This window comes from Podarcis melisellensis, assembly GCF_964234715.1.
Source record: "Podarcis melisellensis genome assembly, chromosome: 5".
Classification (NCBI taxonomy): Eukaryota; Metazoa; Chordata; class Lepidosauria; order Squamata; family Lacertidae; genus Podarcis; species Podarcis melisellensis.
The window spans coordinates 73,146,548-73,164,658 of NC_138537.1; positions in this window are offsets into that span (position 1 = coordinate 73,146,548).

Below are 18,111 nucleotides of genomic sequence, written 5' to 3' on the forward strand. Positions count from 1 at the left end.
TCTCGTATCGGCGGCGGCGCGGGGGGAGAGATGGAGGTGAGTTAACTCACCCTATAATGACTCCATTCATTAGGCAGCAAAGTTTCGCGTGCAACAATTACCTCGGTTCGGCAACCCTCGTTCTCCGTAATTTATTTATTTTTCCATCAGCAAACTGAAGCAGGGTCCCTCCCCCCCCCCACCTTTTCTTCCCTGACCTGACTTCAATAATCCATGGTTTAGCTAGTACTTTAGTCAGCAAATTTATCGGCTAATTGCTACACACTACCGCAAGTGGCTCGACTCTGCAATTGCAGTCTCCCTTAAAAAATAATAACTCCCCCCCCCCCTTTTATTGGGGCGTAAATTCCTTGATCACCGCCGGGAATGCAAGCAGGTTGGGGATTGGAACGCTCGCTTCCTTTCTTTTAAAATAAGCCTTTTTAAAAAAAAAGCTCTTGATAAGGAACGGCTTCAGGCAGCCCCCCCCCCACCCCACCCCCGTTGCAAGAGATCAGAAGAGAGAAGTCTGCAGCCTGCGATCTCTATCAACATGTCAGACACGTCATTGTGTACGATCGGGAGGAATAAAGCAAGGGGGGGGGGTCGGCGGAGTGACGCGCGAGGGATCCAGGGCCGTTTTGCAGATTTAATGTAGTGACAATAATAGCCTGTTTGCTGTGTGTGCAGAAGGAAGCGCTGTCCATTGTTTCCAAGGCGAGGAGTCTATTAACGAAGCTCGTTTTGCAACAGTAAAAAAAAAGATTTGAACCCCACCCAGCCCGTTTCCCACCCAATGAAAAGCAGATTTTGGAGAATAAAGTGGGGGGGGGGAGAGAGGAAACGTCACACTTCGATTATTCCTGGAGATCTATTTCCCTCCCTTCGCCGGCCTAATAATAATAATAATAATAATAATAATAATAATAATAATAATAATAATAATAATAATAATATAATGCTAAGAACATTTCTGAAATGTCAACCCTTATTCATTGTTATGGTCACCGCGGGGAGGGATGTGCGTAACGATCATCCAGCATTAACATAACCCCAGATCCAGCTGCGATAGCAGAAACAAGCAACAAGTCTGCTGATTCAGGGTCTCAGGTCATCGCTTTCCCCCGCGACCTCTAGCGGCCAAAGCAGATTTAGCAGACTCAACCCCCCTCTCCCCCAGCTAAATGGTTTGTTGTTTTTAGCTTGCGTTCCCTGCGCGTTCGTGCGTGTGCGCGCGCCTTAAACACATTTTGAATAAATAACTGGCCTCAGTGAAATGAATGAAATGACCCTTTTCTTTCTCACTATACTAGATCCACAGTGTCTCTCATTTTTGAAGTGCCGTTAATCAGTCAGTAGAAGATGAGACTAAATCTCAGGGTCTTGTGCAAAAGATTCCTGCATTGCAGGGAGTTGGACTAGATCAGGGGTAGGCAACCTAAGGCCCGTGGGCCAGATGCGTGCCAATCGCCTTCTCAGTCTGGCCCGCGGATGGTCCAGGAATCAGTGTGTTTTTACATGAGTAGAATGTGCCCTTTTATTTAAAATGCATCTCTGGGTTATTTGTGGGGCCTGTCTGGTGTTTTTACATGAGTAGAATGTGTGCTTTTATTTTAAATGCATCTCTGGGTTATTTGTGGGGCATAGGAATTAGTTGGTTCCCCCCCAAAAAAAATATAGTCCGGCCCACCACATGGTCTGAGAGATGGTGGACCGGCCCACGGCTGAAAACGGTTGCTGACCCCTGGACTAGATGACCCTAGTGGTCCCTTCCAATTCTGATTCTATGATCTCACATTCTCCCCTGTAATGCAGGCTTGACACAATTTTACCCTATACAGTCATACCTCTTGTTATGATTGCTTCAGGTAAAATCTTTTCAGGTTGCATCCCGTGGCAACCCGGAAGTACTGGAAAGGGTTACTTCCGGGTTTCGCCGCTTGCACATGCGCAGACGCTCAAAATGGCATCTCACACACATACTCAGAAGCGGCGAATTGCGACCCATGCACGCGCAGACACGGGTTGCATTCTGCTCATGTTGCGAACGGGGCTCCGGAACGGATCCCGTTCGCAACCAGAGGTCCCACTGTAGTATAAGGGTGAGGGAAAACGTGGAAAATATTGGGTTGTATTGAGCCCATGTGGTGTGGTCAGAGAAGGATCTGGGAGCAGGGATGGACTTTGGTAATTGGCGCCCTGAGTGAGGACGCCATTTGGGGTCCCCGCTAAATATTTCTTAATTTTCACAATAATTCCTTTCTAATGGATATAAATGTAGGTATTATTAGTATTATTTTGTGCCCCCTCATCTGTGTCCTGTGCAGAGGAATGTCCTGCACTGCCCTAGATCCAGCACTGCTGGTAGACCAGAGTTCAAATCCCCTCAGCCATGAAACTCACTGGGTGCCCTTGGGCCAGTCACTGTGTCTCAGCCTAACCCACCTCACAGGGTTGCTGTGAGGATAAAATGGAGAGGTGGAGGAGGACCATGTATGCAGCCTTGAGCTCCATGGAGGGAAACGATGGGATGCAAATACAATAGATGGATGTACCGATGGATGAAGGAATAAATGAAAATGAAAATAAATGAAAATAAAACTAGCGTTCATGACAGAGGTGTGGGTGGAACCGGGGTTCTTCTTAGGATCTCACTCAAATACCTCACTTGCTTAATACAGTACCTCACTTTCTGCTTCGTGGACCCTTTTGCCTAGCACCTTTCACAAGCTCCTACCTGCGACTTGGTGGCCCCAGTGCTCTTCAGTACTGAGTGGCCGCCATTTTGAATTCCTCACTATGCTCTGGAGCGACGTAAGAAGTGTCATCGCGGGGCCTAGTGGGAATTTTAAAATGCTGGCTCATTTTGGGAGGGGAGCAGAGGCCATCGTTTTAGGCAGACACCAGTCTGATAAGGGTTTCCTGAGGGTTAGAAGGTGTTCACAGGCTTTTCAGATGGCGTTCACACAATATTCAGTTTCATGTATATGCATGGTAAACAGGAACACAACCCCTGTGTAAGTGAGGAGTCTCTTGTACTTGGTCGGCTGCAGAGCACATTGTAAACAGTGAGCACCGAAGACTATGAAATGCAGGATGTACTGGGAAGGACAACTACCATATATACACGAGTATAAGCCAACCTGAATTTAAGCCGAGGCACCTAATTTTAGCACAAAAAACTGGGAAAACTTATTGACTCGAGTATAAGCCAGTTCACCACACCACAAACCTGGTGGTGGCGGTGGCAGCGGAGGAAGAACAAGCAGCCCAAAAGGGCTGCTTTCGGGCTGCTAGTTCCTCTGGCGCTGCTGCCCGCCTCACTCGAGTATAAGCCATGGTATAAGCCATGGGGGGCTTTTTCAGCATAAAAATTGTGCTGAAAAAGTCAGCTTATACTTGAATATATACGGTATGTTATACAGTATGTTATAAACGGTGACCATTTGCAAAACAGTTGGTGATAGTACAGGTATCCTGGCATTGGTACACTCACATGTAAAGTGATTTAATCACACAGAGAGACACACACATACACTTTTATCCTGATTCATCATAAGGGATAGAAGTGACCTATTCATGAATTGTAATGCAGTAGCTTCAGGTTGCACTCTCCCTTTGAAGTGCCTTTGTTTTGAGACCTGCCATTGTTAAGATCAGTTACAGAGTGTCCTGGGAGCTTCCTTAAACGTTGCATAAAGATTGAATAAGAAATGCAGAAGGGCATTGCTGGCAGAAGATGCTGTGTATCAGTTTGGAAGATGAGCAGGATGTGCATCCTGGTCTCCTGTAATATTCGGTGTTGCCAGAGCAGATCTGGGGACAGAGTTAACATCTGGATCTGCCACAGGGTTTGGTCACTGGGAAATGCCCCATCCACATGTCCCCATGCTGGAAAAAAACCACCCCCTGTTTAGAATGCAAGAGGTATACTGGGAGCGGGGAAGGAGGGGCAGTTGTGAAAACCTGTCCCATGTGTGGCTATTACTCCTGAAGTTCTACTGAGTTCAGAAGTGTGTTGACACTTGTGTAAGTGAGCAGAGGATTGCAGCCTTAATCATGAGGACAGTTCTCTGTTGGGCCCAATGAAACATTCCATGCCAGAGCATGGGAGTTAGTTTGTAGGGTCTAGTGAAACAACCTCCGCTACGTTTACGCAAACATTTACTTTGGTCTGGCAGTACAGATCCATGTGAGAAGCAGCACAGGAGCATTTGGCCAATGCTGTGTTCATTGAGATGCATACGCATCTAAGCAGAGGCTCATCTGGGCTCTATTGATCGGGCTGAATGTATATTTTGCTGCAGAGGAGAATTCCCATCTTCCCAAGGTCATGTTGCATCTGATTGGAGCAGGATAAATACCATCATTTGGGAAGCGCATGTTTCCAGAATTGCCTCCCTTCTCCATCTGACTGATATTAAAATATGCCTAGGATTTGTCTCATTTTCAGAATGACCTTTCTAAGGCTTATTGTACCCACTTACCTGAGAGTAAACTCCATCCAACCCAATGGGACTTACTTCCAAGCTGAGCTGTGTGCAGGAGAACTCCCCAAACCTAGAAATGTCTACCTCAGTTGTGCCTTGGCCTGCTCTGTGCGATGTGCAAATGCTGGCAGCTGGTATGATACAGATATCATGTCATGCGTTTCCAGGGAGAAAACTCAAAAACATCCCATTTCCCATAATTTTTATAGTAATTGTGATGTGTTACACGATGCACATGCCAAATCCCAGCTTTCTATGTATTGCAGAAGTACCTTCACAAACTGATAGCCCCGTCAGTGAGGCCCCAAAGACCCTCTATTTAGAGATATATGACACATTTCCTTGTGGCGCAAGGTGTGCACGTTTATCACACCCGTGCAGCCATTCACCCCTCTGTCTTATTGACCTTGGCAGATTTATTGGGATTGTATTTTCACACACTGATAAAACTATCTTTGAACAATTTGTACTGTCGGGCATAGAATGTTTTACATTTGCTTTTTGTTTTCTTTAGCGTTAGGCACAAGTGGGTCATTCTGTTTGGCCTCGGTTTTACAAAAGGCAAACATACTTTCCTGCAAAGTGAATACGTTTCTCTCTGTTTACCATTTTTCGAATCTTCTGTTCAGTTTTCCACGTTTGCACACCAGTTTCCTTTAATGTGTGTGTGGGCGGGGAAAGTTCTCAGGAAAATTCATCAGGGAATTTTTCTTAATATACACATTTTGGTATGTGACCATGCCTAATATACACATTTTTGCCTAGCGTTTTCCCTAATATGATGCAATTTTGTATGCTGTTTGTAGTTTTATGCAGACTTTACCTCAGTGTGTGCATTCTTGTAAATATTACTTGGCTGGAAAATGGCACTGCAAAATCTGCAGAATTGAAAATTTCGAAAGATGGCTGTGTTTCGATTCACGTATTGCTTCTAAAAGTGAGAATTAGATGGGTTCACCTTTCAGCGTGAACTGAATGGAATTTATCCCATATCCCTCCTACATGTACCTCAATTTTGTCTACACTATTATCAGGCTATGACCTAATCTGAGGTGGGTTGTAACCGCAGTCTAGGGTTGCCATATTTCAAACAGCGAAAATCCAGACACAAAAGTTGTTGAGCTTTTCCCCAGACATTTCAATTATTTTCACCTGGACACCATTTCCGACGGCCGAATCCCAGCTATGTCCGGGAAATTTTGGACATATGGCAGCCCTACCTCAGCCTTACCACCATACAACAATAATAAAACTACCGTATTGGCCTTAATATAAGCTGCACCGAATATAAGTCACACCTTTAAAACTCAAGGGGGGGGGAGAAAAAAAGACAATACCCAAATATAAGCCGCTCCCTTAAAATTCCGTAGGCACTCACACCCATTCCGTTTTACCATATGTCTGTTTCAGCAGTGGTATCATAAAGGCCAATTTTTGTAAGGTCGCGAATTTAAGCTGCACTTTAACTTTTTACGGTCAGAATTTGGAAAAAAAAGTGTGGCTTATATTCAGGCCAATATAACAATAACAGTAGTAGTAGTAGTAGTAATAATAATATTTGTATAATATTGTATAATAATATTTGTATGCTCCTCTATACTTGCAGGTCTCAGGGCGGTTACAACATAAAAGCACAATATAAAAACTCAAAATACGTAATAAAAACAAAAGCAACCCAATAACGCCCCTCCCCCACACATTTTAAAAGGGCATTGGATGTCAGTCAGCCCAAGGCCTGGCTAAAGAGGAATGTTTTTGTCCGGCGCCTAAAGATGTATAATGAAGGCCCCAGATGAACCTCCCTGGGGAGAGCATTCCACAGATGGGGAGCCACTGCAGAAAAGGCCCACTTTTTGTAAGGTAAAAAGAGTAAGAATTAAGAAACAGGCCCCCAAATGCAACTAGAAGACGATTGATCTATGCTGACTGACAGGGATTCTTCAGGGTTTCAGATGCCAGGAACTGAATCCATGACTTTCTGTATTAGGTCTGTATTCTATATCCACAGTCAGAGGCAGTATGCCCCTCATTGCCAATTGCTGGGGAATTGCGAGTGGGCAGTGTGTTGTCCTCATGTCCTGCTTGCAGGCTTTCCACAGGCATTTGGCCTGATCCTGAAGGCCCTTCTTATGTTCTGATCTTTTATTGAATACATAATGTATGTTGACTGTTGGCAGAGGCATTATATGTATGCTGTGTGTGTGTGTGTGTGATGCCTCTGTCAACAATTAACATAAATCTGTGCAACATTCCCTGCTTCCCAAAGGCTACGTGGGAAGAACAACATCACAGGAATTTAAATTCCAGTTTAATCATAAGTTGGATTTTATCCTGCAGGCTCTGGCTGCGTTTCTGTGTGCGAATATTTCTTGGCTTTTTCTGGCCAAAAGAAATTTGCACAACGTTGTAATGTTTCTGCGCTTTCCTTTTTCGACATTCCACGGTTTTTCCTTAAGCTTCTAATAAAAAGTTATTTTCAGAGGAGGGGGAAAGAAAAGAAAAGAAAAGAAAAAACCTGTTGCAGTTTAACAAGTCCATAAAGCAAAGCAGAGCCATAAAACACAGCAATGACAACAAGAGAAAAGTAGGTAGCAGATTACATGAGGGAAATCAGATACAGTCAAGACACAACACAACAGCGGCTGCAATAAGTACATGTTAGTCAGGTTCGGGCTATTTTGAAAAGTCGGAATTGTATTCCATTCCCAACCACCAGGCAATGAAAGTGCTAATTTATTAAGTCAAGTTATTTTCATGGCTTACAATGAAACACATCTTTTTCTACCCTGTTAATCCATTCCAGGGTTGCAAAAGACAGCAATCCTGCAGGAGAATAAGCCCCCCTTTTTGGGGGGGAAGCAGTGTGGATTTTGTCGGCCACTTCCACCTCCTTCCCCACAGACCCTGCTGCTCGTGGTTCCCCAAGGAAGGTATTTTAACACTGCAAAGAGTCACCACGTGCTCCACTTCTCGTTTCTCTTTTTCAGAGTAACGTTTTGAACAATTGCTGCACACACATGACCTCGCGTTGCACCTCCATCCCTTCGCTTTCACATTAGGACCTTCCGCAAATAGTAGGAAATTTCAAGCCAGCCTTTTGCAGGTATGGATGTGTGAGAAGTTTATTGGAGCCTCTAATGTTTGTGCAATACGTATGTTCTTTTAAAAACAACAACAGCAAATCTATTTCCTCTCCCCTCCCCTCTTACAGCTCAAGTGTTGCTGCTTTCCTCTTGCTACCTGGACTCATTGCTGACTCTTTGAAGAGCCTGAGACATCAGAAAATTTGATTTTAGATAACAATAGATATTACAAAGTTGTGGTCCATTTTATTTGTTGTGGTTTCCTTCTCACCCCCAATATGGCCAGCCATGGGGGAATGGGTTTTGCCCAGAGGGCTCAAGAAGGGTAGTGTCTAGACTCCCAAACCTTCCAGGTACCCCATTTTAACTGGGACAGCTACGCTTTCTTTGAAGGCACCCCGATTTTGTGCTGGCTGTGGACTGGGCTTGTGGAAGCAGCTCCTGCAGTGACATTGTGAAGGAGCATTTCCCGGCCTTTGGGAAGGAGGCGTGAGGCTCTGACAGGTTCCTGGAGCCCTCCTGCCTCTTTCTATAAGTCACCAAGCACTTGCCTAGCTTTGGGAAGCAGGCAGGAGGTCTTTCACATCCTGCCAGAGCATCACCCCTTCTTTCCTAAGCCAGGCAGAAGCTTACAAGGCTTTGGGAAAGAGGTGCAAAACCCATGTCCCGATTTTTATTAGTAGAACGTTGGCACATTCCCAGCTGCCAAACTAGAGAGGCAGAAGAGATCTGTCATAAAATAACTTCTCAGCAGGCTAATTTAGCAGTGAGGAAGAAGATGCTGGACCAGCACACAGCTCACTTCCTTTTCAAAGAGTCTCTAGAAAACCCTGTTGCAGGCCTGGACCATAGAGAATGGCCGCAATCTGAAATAAAGTTGGTTTTCTCCTGTTCTACCTCCATTGTTCTACCTCCATTGCCAACAACGGTCCGTATACTTAAAGCTATGGTTTTCCCAGTAGTGATGTATGGAAGTGAGAGCTGGACCATAAAGAAGGCTGATCGCTGAAGAATGGATGCTTTTGAATTCTGGTGCTGGAGGAGACTCTTGAGAGTCCCATGGACTGCAAGAAGATCAAACCTATCCATTCTTAAGGAAATCAGCCCTGAGTGCTCACTGGAAGGACAGATCCTGAAGCTGAGGCTCCAATACTTTGGCCACCTCATGAGAAGAGAAGACTCCCTGGAAAAGACCCTGATGTTAGGAAAGATGGAGGGCACAAGGAGAAGGGGATGACAGAGGACGAGATGGTTGGACAGTGTTCTCGAAGCTACCAGCATGAGTTTGACCAAACTGTGGGAGGCAGTGGAAGACAGGAGTGCCTGGCGTGCTCTGGTCCATGGGGTCACGAAGAGTCGGACACGACTAAACAACAACAACCTCCATTGTATACCACTTGCTGGGAGTAGTGAGAGGGGTCCTGTTTTGGGTCATGGTGAGAATACAGTGCTGGCCTAGATGGGCCTCTGGCCTGACCCTGCACAGCTTGTCTTATGTTCTGTTAAGCCCATTGACCTCCATGTTCACATACTGGTCCAGTACATAGAAAGCCAGCCATGCTTATGGGATTATTAGTTTCATAAATTTAATATTTACAATTCAATATTTAAACTACATTCCACTTCCTCATTGTACAGTCCTCATAGAAGCCACTGATTTAAATGGGATGTAAATGCAAACTGTCTACTATTTCAGGACTGAGATAGGTAGATAATAGATAATAGATAATAAATGACTTTTTGCTGAGATCTGTGATAACGAAGTTTCTTTAATTGCTGGAAAGGCTTAGGAAGATGGATCACTTAAAATAAAGTGCATTTGGTTTCCACCTGACCAGCTATTAAAATATATAAATAAATGCTAACTGTTAGACTGGACTCGTGTGTGTGTGTGTGTATCTCAATCTCACACACACACACACACACACACACACACACACACATATGTATATATATCCCCACTGTGACAAAAAAGTGGGCAAAAACAAGCGACGCCATGGACACAGCTCATAAAAACCAAGTCCCCAAATCACTCAGCAGAGACTGATGAGGAGAGAGAGAGAAATTCAAGTGGGATTTTGAGTGGTATCAAATAACGCTCTGTCACGTCTTATTAGTACCACTGAGGGTAATAGAAGCAGCAGCATTATCTTCTCAAATGTCATTCCTGTATATTCATTTAATTAAAAACCAACATTATTATTTTTTTGTTCATGTAACCCGAAAAGAAATCTGATTAAACAGCAGTTCGGGAACAGTGATATTCAATCAGGTATGATTTGTATACTAGCTCAGGGCACCATTTGCTAGTTATGTAAAATTATGCCCTATTATGTTTGATAATCGTGTGTACACTTGAGAAAGGAGAAGCAGAACTAAGGACACCCAAGTATTTTTCTCCCCTTTGACATCAAGAGCTGTACTGATATTTCAAAGCAAAACTCCTGTTGCTGCTGCACCCAATAAGTGATCTGCCTAGGTGTCCACAGACTGAGATACGTGAAAAAAATGTTTACCTCCTTTCTTGAAAAAATAGTTGCTTTTATTTTATTTTTATAAAGCAAACCACCACCACAGACTAAAAAAAAAATCAGTTTTATGGAAACAACAAGAGGCAACCCGAAGTTTTTATTCATAGCACACAGAAAGGAAGCGTGCCTGTTAGCGGCTTTGAAAGGTCATCCTATTTTCCAAATAATACACAGGAAATAAGCAGTGCAGCCTATTTCACATTTATCTCATGTCAAATAATTTACCTCAAACTGTTTTTAGTAAAAATATGATGGCTTGGGGGGGGAGGGGGGGGAGTCCTTCGATGCAGACAGCTTGAAGCAGTAAATATAATTTCCAGAATGCCATTCAGCGTGTACTTAAGACAGCCAGGAACACAACTTGCTATTCCTGGTATGCAGGCTTTAAAACCAGCTGACGTAAATAGTAAGATGATAATTGTGTGTGTTTTAAGTTACGAGGAAGCTGAGTTTTAATAAAAAGGAGGCAAAATGGACCGAGAATTCCAAATCAACGAGTGAAATTAAAAATAGAAAATCGTGAATTTTCACTGTTAAGCCAGAAGTGGAAATAAATTCAAACTCATTTTATTTGAGATTTGAAACGTCAACTTGGTCAGAGCACTGATCCATCTATCCCAGTGCTAACCACTATGGATAGGCCTTATGTCGGGGTACGCCTGAGCCCTGCAAACCTGAAATCCACCCCCTGCGCCCCCATTAAAACAACAATAAAAATGCCAGGTCTTGAATGTGGAAACTTTTGGACAAATTTATTTGATTCGTTACATTTCTACCCCACTTTTCCTTCAAGGAACACAAGGGAACAGACACAGTTCCCTCTTCCCCCATTTCATCCTCACAATGACCTTTGAAGTCAGCCGGACAGAGAGCACATGACTGGCCCTAGGCTGCGCCACTGAGCTTCATGACTGAGCAGGGATTTCAATCTGCTGCGTCATAACAACAACAACAACAACAACAACAACAACAACAACTTTTATTTGTATCCCGCTCTCCCCAGCCAAGACTGAGGGTGGTCTTGATATAGTGGGCATAACGAGAACCTGGTGGGATGCAGAGAACCAGCAGGACACCCTTCTCTCCAGATATAAATTCTCTGTTGAGTTGAAGCTTGGCCAAGCAAAATCTTTCCACGCATCTGATAAGATCCATTTCAGCTGGTAAGATCGGGTTTTTCGTAAGGCACAGCCTCAGAACAACAAGGAAAGCGCTTGGACCCAGGGGAATTAATCGGTACACAACAGGATCAAAACATGGGTCAAGCAAAAAAGTGCATGAGTCCTTCCAGACCCTCCAAGTGTCCCTATTTTCCAGGGACGTCCCTGATTTAGAGAAGCCACCCCGGTTTCTGATTTGATCCCAGAATGTCCCACTTTTCCTTAGGACGTCCCTATTTCCATCGGAGATATGTTGGAGGGTATGGGGTTATCCAACCCCTGAGCTGTCTGTTCTCACCCTGGGCCAGCAGGGGGATACTGTAGATAGTTATGCAAATGATTGGATAGTTTTAGAAAGTTGCTACAGTAACATTGTACTGGAGTTCTATATAAGCAGGCTGACTGAGCCCTTCAGCTCAGTTCTGTTCTGGCCTCTGAATAAACAAGAGTTGTTTGAAGAATCGCTGTGTTGTCTGATATGTTCACCCACAACTTAACAGGGAAGGGGTTTTTTTTTTAAAAAAAAAAATGTTTAATGTTTTGTTATGTTTTTATATGTGTTGGAAGCTGCCCAGAGTGCTGGGGAACCCAATTTGATGTGTTGGTTGTAAATAGTAAAATAATCATTATGGAATGGGACATCCCTGTTTTCATCGGAGAAATGTTGGAGGGTCTGCCCTTGCTGCCAGGAGCTGTATCTCTCTGCCTGCCTGTTGCTGCGAATCATGAGGACAGAGGCTGCTGTTGTGTCCTGGTCCTCTTTGCAGGCTTCCCATAGACATCTGGCTGGCCACCGTGAGACCAGGCGGCTGCAGAAAGATGGGCTGATTCACTAGGGATCTTCTTACCTTCCTATTTTATTAGTCTGAAGACAGAACACAGGCATATAAATCTGGGGGCACATGTCTGTGAAACAAACCTCGTTTTTAAAATTATTACTAAATACAATTTTCTTCTTGTCTTTCAGTCTTGATTTTTTATTTTAAAAAATAGTTTATTGTAGATTTTCTTGTGTTACAAAATAAATAAAGAAGGAAAAGTACGTTACTTTTATAGCATCTCCACTTTCAGTTCATAGTCTTTTTCACAGTTTGCTTATCTTCAGTATGAGACACGAATGTCACGGACATCTTGCAGTTGGGGGAAAAGAAAGGGGAGAGAAAGGGGGGGAGGGGAGATGGGAGTATCATTCTTTTGTCTTGTTGAAAACATCTGTGATAGGGATTGCCTGTGCACCTGCTTACTCATTCTCTCACACCTCCAAAAACAGCCAGCGGTAAGGAGGAACCTGTTAAGTTGTGGGTGAACATATCAGACAACACAGCGATTCTTCAAACAGCTCTGGTTTATTCACAGGCCAGAACTGAACTGAACTGAAGGGATCAGCCAGTCTGCTTATATAGAGCTCCACTACAATGCAACTGTAACACTTTCTGTAACTATCTAATCACTGAATATCACTTTCAATCTCTTATTTGCATATGTGGACCTGAGTGAAAACTATCTACAGTATCCCCCTGCTGGCCCAGGGTGAGAACTTCAGTACATAACAGAACCAAGAAGCGATCAGGAGATCCTTTCTCTACAACTTCCTTATTCTCTGCTGCTGTTACAAGAAATCACAAGAGTGGGTGATTTAGTGCTGGGTGACCAGAAGACTGGCCCAGGGATGTCCACATAGGCAGGGCTGGATTTAGGTTTGATGAGGCCCTAAGCTACTGAAGGTAATGGGGCCCTTTATATGTCCAGCTGTCCTTTGTCAACAACAATTTGTCACCGTTTTTTGTGTTGAATATATGCTATATGGTAATTTATGGACCTAATAGGTATCTAAAGCCATTTGCGCATAACAAAATATGTATTTTATCAAAGTAATTGTTGAACTGAAATACAATTAAGAAGAAGTCTATTAATAGTGAAATAATTATTAAGCTCTAACTGAAAATGTTTTGTTTTTTTTATTCATAGCAAACTTAATAATGCAAACACTTTGGCATTTGGCAATAACAAAAGTTCCTTTAGAAACACAATTTACAAAGACTCATAATCTAGTCTCTAGAAACTTGCTATAACATGAAATATTAATAGGTGTAAATATATGATGCAAACTACTAATAATTATAAATAGCAGAATGTAGGCACCCTATATATAGAAATGAGCAAACCAGTGATATTTTAGGGAGCAGGCTAGCAGGCAGGGCCCATAGCTTACACCATAGGAGCCTACACAACGCAAAACGCTGTATGTAGGTTTTATTTTATTTGTTTTTTATCTTATATTTTGGAAATGTACATCCAGGTTTTTTGCTTTAAAATTTTTGGGGGCCCCCAAGAGAGTGGGGCCCTAAGCTATAGCTTGGGCCTGAAGGTCTTGGTTCTGACAGCTGCAGCTACAGTCAGCCTCTAAACATGGGGGGTGGGCAGGCAGGTGCTGATTCAGAAGAGGCTGCAATGTGAGCTGGAGTCTGGTCCATCTTGGGGTGCCATACTCATTCCAGCAAGCAAGAGCTGCAGATGATTCGAGTGACTTTTCTCAGTTTCCCTGGCCATGTGAGCTACAAGCCCTGCAGGGGTTTTCCCCCATACGAAAGGACGTTTATTTGGAACCGACCCTCTCTTAAATATGTGAAATACATGACTAACCTCACTTGCTCAGAGCAAAGTAATTGCATCAACAATACGGGTGTGCGGCCCTCCTCTAACATTACCAACGGTGTATTGTCAGTGCCAATGAAAGATAAACAAGGGAAGCCAGAAGAATTATTCCATATATGACTCACGGCCGACGGACTAAACTTGTCCGAAAGAAAACACAAGAGAGGAATTTTAAAGAAGTAATAGGTTCAATGGGTTTGCTTACATATTGAAAGAGAGTGAGGGCATCTCCAGGCGGCTGATATTTTCAAGTGGGATTCAATCATTCCGGATGCACTATTGATTTGGCAATTTCACGCAACAAGCTGATGCTCAAACCCTTCGCCCAACAATAAGACATTTTGTGATACGGAAAGTGATGTGGACTAGAAAGGGACTGGGAAGGTGTGTGCCAGCATTTACTTAGAATCGTAGAATTGCAGACTTGGATGCAAAGTCATCTGACCTCCCCACAAACAAATCAGACTAAATGCTCAATAAAAGTCAGTGTCTCCTAATGCACATACACCCTAAACTGTGCAAACAAATCAGGAATGACTCTCAATAAACAGCTCATCTGGTGTAAGTGAAAAATGGGTGTTTGAATGTCTTGTGTTTGTTTCCCCCCTAGGTATTTTTGTCATTTTAGTTTTGTTGGTTATTTCATGACAAAATTGTTTAATTTGTTGCTTGTTGGACCTGTTTATATGATTTTGTAATAAGTATATTATTGTTTTTATCTGTTAGTTTTTATCACTTTGTTCCCCGCTCTGGGATTGAAAAAAAATCAGTGAAGAGCAGGCTATCAATATGGTAAGTAAGTAATAAAATTTAAAAAATGCCTGCGGTCGCTGCTCCAGGCAGGCAAGCAAGCAAGCAAGCAAGCAAGCAAGCAAGCAAACAAACAAATGCTTAGTAGCTGCTAGACATGTCATAATTTGTTCACTTGTACTATATGTTAATAAAATTTCTCTCCCCCCCAAAGAAAATCTTTGTCATTTTTGCTTGGTAATATCACAAATTTTATGGTCTGTTTTTTTTAGTATATAGGGACGCAGGTGGCGCTGTGGGTTAAAGCCTCAGCGCCTAGGACTTGCCGATCGAAAGGTTGGCGGTTCGAATCCCTGCGGCGGGGTGCGCTCCCGCTGCTCGGTCCCAGCGCCTGCCAACCTAGCAGTTCGAAAGCACCTCTGGGTGCAAGTAGATAAATAGGGACCGCTTACCAGCGGGAAGGTAAACGGTGTTTCCGTGTGCAGCTCTGGCTCGCCAGAGCAGCGATGTCACGCTGGCCACGTGACCCGGAAGTGTCTCCGGACAGCGCTGGCCCCTGGCCTCTTGAGTGAGATGGGCGCACAACCCCAGAGTCTGTCAAGACTGGCCCGTACGGGCAGGGGTACCTTTACCTTTACCTTTACTTTTTAGTATACCTAAAATCCTTTGTTTCTTAGGGGCTACCCCACATTTTCTTCAAAAAAATTGTTTTTGACAGGTAGTTACTATAGAGTTATAAAAAATTTCAAAAGTAGCAGGTTTGTGGCTTGGCTTTGGATACATATGGGGTCCTCAGTATTTAGCTAATTGGGAACCACTGGTTTAGAGAATTGTGCAGTATCCTACATGCAATACTGACTTGGCTTGGCTGTCAAATATCAGATACCTGTAGATCATGTAAACACCAATGGATTGCTTTTTCTACAGTGGCAGTCTGCACACTCAGTTGTGCAAGTCCTCTGGTGATGGGGCAGCAAAGAGTTTACAACAGGGGTCAGCAACCTTTTTCAGCCGTGGGCCGGTCCACCTTCTCTCAGACCATGTGGTGGGCTGGACTATATTTTTTAAAAAAATAATGAACGAATTCCTATGCCCCACAAATAACCCAGTGATGCATTTTAAATAAAAGGACACATTCTACTCATATAAAAACATGCTGATTCCCGGACCATCCGTGGGCCAGATTGAGAAGGCGATTGGGCCGCATCCGGCCCATGGGTCTTAGGTTGCCTATCCCTGCTTTACAAGGATCTGTGAAGTGGCCCTCAAACTGATCTACATTACTCTCCTTTTCACTAAAAGCCAGTTATCAGGGTTGGCTATTTCAAACAGATTTTCAATGCACCATTTAACTTATAAATACCAGAGAGCTATGGAGAAACACCCCCCCTCCTTCTACTGGCTCACATAAGCACGCCAAATTAAGGCATTGGTGGTGAAAGGGGTGATTTGTAAGTTTTGCCTGCTTAATTGACTATTCTGAGCACAAGGCCGGAGCTTTCAAACTTTCTGCCTTCGGGGAACTTTTACACATTGGCCTGTTTGCTGAGGAACCCCAGTGCATTGCAAAGGATTATGGAGTCTGCTGTAGGGTGCACACTCAATTCATGTGGGACATGGGCCAAGCTAGTTGGTCCTTTCTGTTGCCCTCTCTTGAAAGGAGAATGTGGTCTGGAACACGTTACAGGACAGCCTTATCATTGGAAGGGGAGGTATAGTGAATCTGTGACCCTTGTTGGAGTTAGACTCCAGATCCCATCGGTCCCAGCCAGCATGGCCATTGGTCAGCGATGATAAGAGTTGTAGTTGAGCAAAATCTGGAGCGCCACAGGTCCCCCACCCTGTTTATGCATTCTAACCCTGTGACACCAGATGGCGCTGTGGAGTTCTGTTTTTGCTAACCCGATTTCTCACACAAAGCTTGCAATGCGTTTCACTGAAACGTTTCTTTGATGTGTCTTGATCCAGCCTCAGTTGCCAGTCCAGTCAGTTTCTGTTTATGGAAGGGAATAGGGTGCCACGTTGCCCTTCATCTAGGGCAGCTAAATACCTACAGGGAGTTTGGGGCCTTGGTTTTGTTATAGGACCACCCGTGGTCAACACTCTCTTGCATCTCTGCTTACACCAGGGGAGGACCAGTTGTGGTGCTGGGCAAGATGCTTTTTCAGAGAAGCTTGCCTGCCATCACTCACCGTCACACTGTGGGACCTTGAATAAGCATCCAGAAAACTCCAGGGTTCATTAGAACACAGTCGGAAAAGTAAAAAAGATACTGAAATATATTGAACCAAAGTGACGACTTCTGTCTCCGTTTTGCACCCTAGCTTTGAAATGCATTCTGTTCTCAGCTTCCGAGGCCCTTGGACATTTTCCCAGGGACATCGGGATCCTTGAGCTCTCTAACCATTCAGCAACTGAGCCTCCAGAGATGACGGTATTTATTTTAATCCTCTGGGGAGACAGATGCTCTCACTCTCCTTCTTCATTATATACCTAGCCTGATTATCTTTAACTGCACTGAATAGCCTACAGTCCTTCCGTTGTGTAATTGTGTCATGTACATTCATTTCAAAGAGAGCTCTGGATGACGCTGTACTTAAATGATGAATAGGGCAACTAATGACTATCGCAATCGCTCCCTAGAGGAAAAGAATGGGGGGGGGGAGCAGTGTGTATTCAGAAGACACTGAGATGGATGTAAAAATTATATTATGTGCCAGGTTGAGGTGCATATAATCACTGTTGACGCTGATCATATCAGGAATGTTATGATTATTATTACTGCTACTTAAACAGCACCATCAATGTACATGGAGCATTGCAGACTACAGGAGCTAACAAAGCAGGTCCCTGAACCCAAGGATCTTGCAATATGAATTTCAATATATGGGGGAGGAGAACACAGCAAGGGGAGGAATAGGGGAGGCAATAATAGTACAAGATGGCTTTGTGCAAATGCAATTACGTGCCTTAATGATGTTTTGAATGGAGATGAAGAGTAACATTTTAAGCATTTGGCTTCACAGAAATGGGGTTTGAAAGAAGAGGTGTTTTAGGAGGGAATCTTTGCAAAGGAGATTTGTTTTGTTTCTCCATTCATTTACAGAGATTTTGAACTCACCCTCCAAACAGAGCAGCTTTTTTAAAAAAATAGCTCTTAAAAATATAATACATCAATTTTAAACAAGCATGCAAGATAGTGCAAAAACAAAAAAGCAGCACAGAATCCTGCAGAGATAAAACGGATTGAATTTAATGGGCTGGAAAGATCAAAAAGTATTTGCTTGGTGCCAGGATTATAGCATTGAGGGTGCCAGGAGAGTCTCCCTGGGGTGTCACCAGTGAAAGGGACCTTTCCTTACACAATACTTTTCAGGTGGCCGGGATAGTCAAAGAAGAGCCTTGTTAAGGATCCAGGTATATGGTTTTAGAGGGCAGGAGATAGGGCTGCCATATGTCTAGA